At 35.2% G+C, this 6,000-nt stretch overlaps 1 non-coding gene across 1 annotated transcript; it reads right to left on the minus strand.

Annotated features, from left to right (window-relative positions):
* Window positions 1-5,330: 5,330 nt before the first annotated feature.
* Window positions 5,331-5,438, minus strand: LOC112786967 (small nucleolar RNA R71). The gene has a single exon (XR_003194407.1). It is a non-coding gene; the product is annotated as a small nucleolar RNA R71 (small nucleolar RNA).
* Window positions 5,439-6,000: the final 562 nt, after the last annotated feature.

A 6,000-nucleotide genomic window follows, 5' to 3' on the forward strand; every position in this document is an offset into this window, starting at 1 on the left:
AATTTTCTGTCTCTAATTTTCGAAAATTCTTACCCACTTTCTCAAAATTCTGTTTAATTAACTAATTGTTTCAAATTTTAATTTCAATTTTATTTCTCTTTTTAATTTTCAAATTCTAACTAATAATTAAAATAAAAACAAAAATATTTTCCTTTTATTCTTTTTAAAATTTGAAATTCTCTCTCTCTCATCTCTTTCTATTTATTTATTTATCTACTAACACTCCTCTTCCACTCAAAATTCGAACCCCCTCTTCTTCACTGTGTTCGAATTTTTCTCTTTTCCTTCTTCTATTCTTCTCTTTTTCTACTCACATAAAGGAATCTCTATACTGTGACATAGAGGATTCCTATTCTTTTATGTTCTCTTCTTTTTCATATGAGCAGGAACAAGGACAAAGACATTCTTATTGAAGTTGATCTTGAACCTGAAAGGACTCTTAAGAGGAAACTAAGAGAAGCTAAAGCACAACCCTCTGAAGAGGACCTGACATAAATTTTCGAAAAAGAAGGAGACATGGTCGAACCAAATAACAACAATGCCAACAATACAAGGAAGATGCTTGGTGACTTCATTGCACCTTCTTCTGACTTCTGTGGAAGAAGCATCTTAATTTCTGCTATTGGAGCAAACAACTTTGAGCTTAAGCCTCAATTAGTTTCTCTGATGCAGCAAAATTGCAAGTTTCATGGACTTTCATTGGAAGATCCTCATCAGTTCTTAGTTGAATTCTTGCAAATCTATGACACTGTCAAGACCAATGGAGTTGATCCCGAGTTCTATAGGCTTATGCCTTTCCCTTTTGCTGTAAGAGACAGAGCTAGAATATGGTTGGATTCACAACCTAAGGAAAGCTTGAACTCTTGGGAAAAGCTGGTCAGTACTTTCCTGGCCAAATTCTTTCCACCTCAAAAGATGAGCAAGCTTAGAGTGGAAATCCAAACCTTCAGACAGAAGGAAGGTAAGTCCCTCTATGAAGCTTGGGAAAGATATAAGCAATTGATCAAAAGGTGTCCTACTGACATGCTTCCAGAATGGAGCATCATATGTATATTCTATGATGGTCTGTCTGAATTGTCAAAAATGTCATTGGACCATTCTGCAGGAGGATTTCTTCATCTGAAAACCCCGGCAGAAGCTCAGGAACTCATTGAAATGGTTGCAAATAACCAGTTCATGTACACCTCTGAGAGGAATTGATTAGCGGATAATTTATACGCTTTTTGGCATTGTTTTTAGTATGTTTTTAGTAGGATCTTGTTACTTTTAGGGATGTTTTCATTAGTTTTTATGTTAAATTCACATTTCTAGACTTTACTATGAGTTTGTGTATTTTTCTATGATTTCAGGTATTTTCTGGATGAAATTGAGGGACTTGAGCCAAAATCAGATTCAGAGGTTGAAGAAGGACTGCTGATGCTGTTGGATTCTGACCTCCCTGCACTCAAAGTGGATTTTCTGGAGCTACAGAACTCAACATGGCGCGCTTCCAATTGCATTGGAAAGTAGACATCCAGGGCTTTCCAGCAATATATAATAGTTCATACTTTGGCCGAGTTTAGATGACGTAAAAGGGCGTTGAACGCCAGTTCTACGCTGCTGTCTGGAGTTAAACGCCAGAAACACGTCACAAGCCAGAGTTGAACGCCAGAAATATGTTACAAACTGGCGTTCAACTCCAAGATTGACCTCTACACGTGTAACATTCAAGCTCAGCCGAAGAACACACCAAGTGGGCCCCGAAAGTGGATTTATGCATCAATTACTTACTTCTGTAAACCCTAGTAACTAGTTTAGTATAAATAGGACTTTTTACTATTGTATTAGAAATCTTTGATCAGTTTTATGCTATCTTAGACTTTCATGGGGGCTGGCCATTCGGCCATGCCTGGACCATTATCACTTATGTATTTTCATACGGTAAAGTTTCTGCACTCCTTAGATTAAGGTGTGGAGCTCTGCTGTTCCTCAAAGATTAATGCAAAGTACTACTGTTTTTCTATTCAATTCAACTTATTCCGCTTCTAAGATATTCATTCGCGCTTCAACCTGAATGTGATGAACGTGACAATCATCATCATTCCTCCACGAACGCGTGCTTGACAACCACTTCCATTCCACCTTAGATTGAATGAGTATCTCTTGGATCTCTTAATCAGAATCTTCGTGGTATAAGCTAGATTGATGGCGGCATTCATGAGAGTCTGGAAAGTCTAAACCTTGTCTGTGGTATTCTGAGTAGGACTCTGGGATTGAATGACTGTGACGAACTTCAAACTCGCGAGTGCTGGGCGTAGTGACAGACGCAAAAGGAGGGTGAATCCTATTCCAGTATGATCGAGAACCTCAGATGATTAGCCGTGCTGTGACAGAGCATTTGGACCATTTTCACAAGAGGATGGGATGCAGCCATTGACAAGGGTGATGCCTCCAGACGATTAGCCATGCAGTGACAGCGCATCGGACCATTTTCCAGAGAGGATAAAAAGTAGCCATTGACAACGGTGATGTCCTTACATAAAGCCAGCCATGGAAAGGAGTAGGATTGATTGGATGAAGACAGCAGGAAAGCAGAGGTTCAGAGGAACGAAAACATCTCTATGCGCTTATCTGAAATTCTCACCAATGATTTACATAAGTATTTCTATCCTTATTTTATTATATAATTTTCGAAAACTCCATAACTATTTTATATCCGCCTGACTGAGATCTACAAGGTGACCAGAGCTTGCTTCATACCAACAATCTCCGTGGGATCGACCCTTACTCACGTAAGGTTTATTACTTGGACGACCCAGTGCACTTGCTGGTTAGTTGTATCGAAGTTGTGAATAAAAAACAATTTATTAAGACGTGCGTACAGAGTTTTTGGCACCGTTGCCTGAGATTACAATTTCGTGCACCAAGTTTTTGGCGCCGTTGCCGGGGATTGTTCGAGTTTGGACAACTGACGGTTCATCTTGTTGCTCAGATTAGGTAATTTTCTTTTTGTTTTCTTTTCAAAAATTTTTCAAAATTCTTTCAAAAATTTCTCATCTGTTTTCGAAAAAAAAAATAAATAAAAATCCTTTTCAAAAATATTTAATTTATGTTCTTCAGAATTTTTAAGAATGAATTCTAGTGTTTCATGAAGCATGTGAAGCCTGGCTGGCTGTAAAGCCATGTCTAAATTCTTTTGGACTGAGGCTTCCAACCATCAGCATGGAAGCAAGTTAATTGGAATGTCAGCCGTGTCATATCTGAGTTACATACTAAAGCTTGGCTGGCTATTAAGCCATGCCTAACCCTCAGATTGGAGCTTTAGAATAAGAATACAAGATTTCTAGAATTCATATTAAAAATTTTGGAATCCTTATTTTTCTTTTTTTTTTACACTGATTTTCGAAAAATATAAAATAAAAATACAAAAAAATTAGAAAATCATAAAAATCTAAAATATTTTGTGTTTCTTGTTTGAGTCTTGAGTCAATTTTTAAGTTTGGTGTCAATTGCATGTTCATCCTGCACTTTTCGAAAAAAAATATGCATTCATAGTGTTCTTCATGATCTTCAAGTTGTTCTTGGTAAGTCTTCTTGTTTGATCTTGATGTTTTCTTGTTTTGTGTCTTTTCTTGTTTTACATGTGCATTTTTGCATTCATAAAGTCGAAACATGAAAGATTTCTAAGTCTGGTGTCTTACATGTTTTCTTTGCATATAAAAATTTTCAAAAATAAGTTCTTGATGTTCATCTTGACATTCAAAGTGTTCTTGGTGTTCATCTTAACATTCATAGCATTCTTGCATGCATTCATTGTTTTAATCTAAAAATTTTCATGCATTGCATCATTTTCACGTTTTTCCCTCTCATCATAAAAATTCAAAAATAAAAAAAAATATCTTTCCCTTTTTCACTCATAAATTTTGAAAATTTGAGTTGACTTTTTCAAAAAATTTTAAAATTCAATTGTTTCTTATGAGTCAAATCAAATTTTCAATTTAAAAATCTTATTTTTTTCAAAATCTTTTTCAAAATCATATCTTTTTCACTCTTCTTATTTATTTTTGAAAATTTTTAAAATATTTTTCAAAAATATTTTTCTTAATTTTATCACATAATTTTCGAAAATATCATCATCAATTAATGTTTTGATTCAAAAATTTCAAGTTTGTTACTTGCTTGTTAAGAAAGATTCAAACTTTAAGTTCTAGAATCATATCTTGTGATTTCTTGTGAATCAAGTCATTAATTGTGATTTTAAAAATTAAATCTTTCTCAAAACTAATTTCAATCATATCTTTTCAAAAATATCTCTTTATCTTATCTTTTTCAAAATTTGATTTTAAAATATCCTTTCTAACTTCTTATCTTCTTATCTTTTCAAAATTGATTTTCAAATTTGTTTCAACTAACTAACTAACTTTTTGTTTGTTGCTTATCTTTTTCAAAACTACCTAACTAACTCTCTCTCTCTCTCTAATTTTCAAAAATATCTTTCCTCTTTTTCAAAATTTCTTTTTAATTAACTAATTATTCTAATTTTTTATCTTAATTTTCGAAAATTACTCACCTTTTTCAAACACTATTTTCGAAAATCACTAACTCTTTTTCAAAAATTATTTTCGAAAATCCTCTTTCTCTCTCATCTCCTTCTATTTATTTATTCATCTACTAACACTTCATCTCACCAAAAATCCGAACCCTCTCTTTCTGAGTTCAGATTTCCTATTCTTTTTTTTCTTCTACTCACACAGGGACCTCTATACTATGGTAAAAAGGATCCCTATTTTTATTGTTTTTCTGTCCCTCTTTTTCATATGAGCAGGAGCAAGGACAAGAATATTCTTGTTGAAGCAGATCCAGAACTTGAAAGGACTCTGAAGAGGAAACTAAGAGAAGCTAAATTACAACAATCCAGCAAGCACCTTTCAGAAATTTTCAAACAGGAAGAGGAGATGGCAGCTGAAAATAATAATAATGCAAGGAGGATGCTTGGTGACTTTACTGCACCTAATTCCAATTTACATGGAAGAAGCATCTCCATCCCTACCATTGGAGCAAACAATTTTGAGCTGAAACCTCAATTAGTTTCTCTGATGCAGCAAAACTGCAAGTTTCATGGACTTCCATCTGAAGATCCTTTTCAGTTCTTAACTGAATTCTTGCAGATCTGTGATACTGTTAAGACTAATGGAGTAGATCCTGAAGTCTACAGGCTCATGCTTTTCCCTTTTGCTGTAAGAGACAGAGCTAGAATATGGTTGGACTCTCAACCTAAGGATAGCCTGAACTCTTGGGATAAGCTGGTCAAGGCTTTCTTAGCCATGTTCTTTCCCTCTCAAAAGCTGAGTAAGCTTAGAGTGGATGTTCAAACCTTTAGATAGAAAGAAGGTGAATCCCTCTATGAAGCTTGGGAGAGATACAAAGAACTGACCAAAAAGTGTCCTTCTGACATGCTTTCAGAATGGACCATCCTGGATATATTCTATGATGGTCTATCTGAATTGGCTAAGATGTCATCGGATACTTCTGCAGGTAGATCCATTCACCTAAAGAAAACGCCTGCAGAAGCTCAAGAACTCATTGACATGGTTGCCAATAACCAGTTCATGTACACTTCTGAGAGGAATCCTGTGAGTAATGGGACGCTTATGAAGAAGGGAGTTCTTGAAATTGATACTCTGAATGCTATATTAGCTCAGAATAAAATATTAACTCAGCAAGTCAATATGATTTCTCAGAGTCTGAATGGAATGCAAGCTGCATCCAACAGTACTCAAGAGGCATCTTCTGAAGAAGAAGCTTATGATCCTGAGAACCCTGCAATAGCAGAGGTGAATTACATGGGTGAACCATATGGAAACACCTATAATCCCTCATGGAGAAATCACCCAAATCTCTCATGGAAGGATCAACAAAAGCCTCAACAAGGCTTTAATAATGGTGGAAGAAATAGGTTTAACAATAGTAAACCTTTTCCATCATCCACTCAGCAACAGACAGAGAACTCTGAACAAAATA

Source organism: Arachis hypogaea, chromosome 20, assembly GCF_003086295.3.
Source record: "Arachis hypogaea cultivar Tifrunner chromosome 20, arahy.Tifrunner.gnm2.J5K5, whole genome shotgun sequence".
Taxonomy (NCBI): domain Eukaryota; kingdom Viridiplantae; phylum Streptophyta; class Magnoliopsida; order Fabales; family Fabaceae; genus Arachis; species Arachis hypogaea.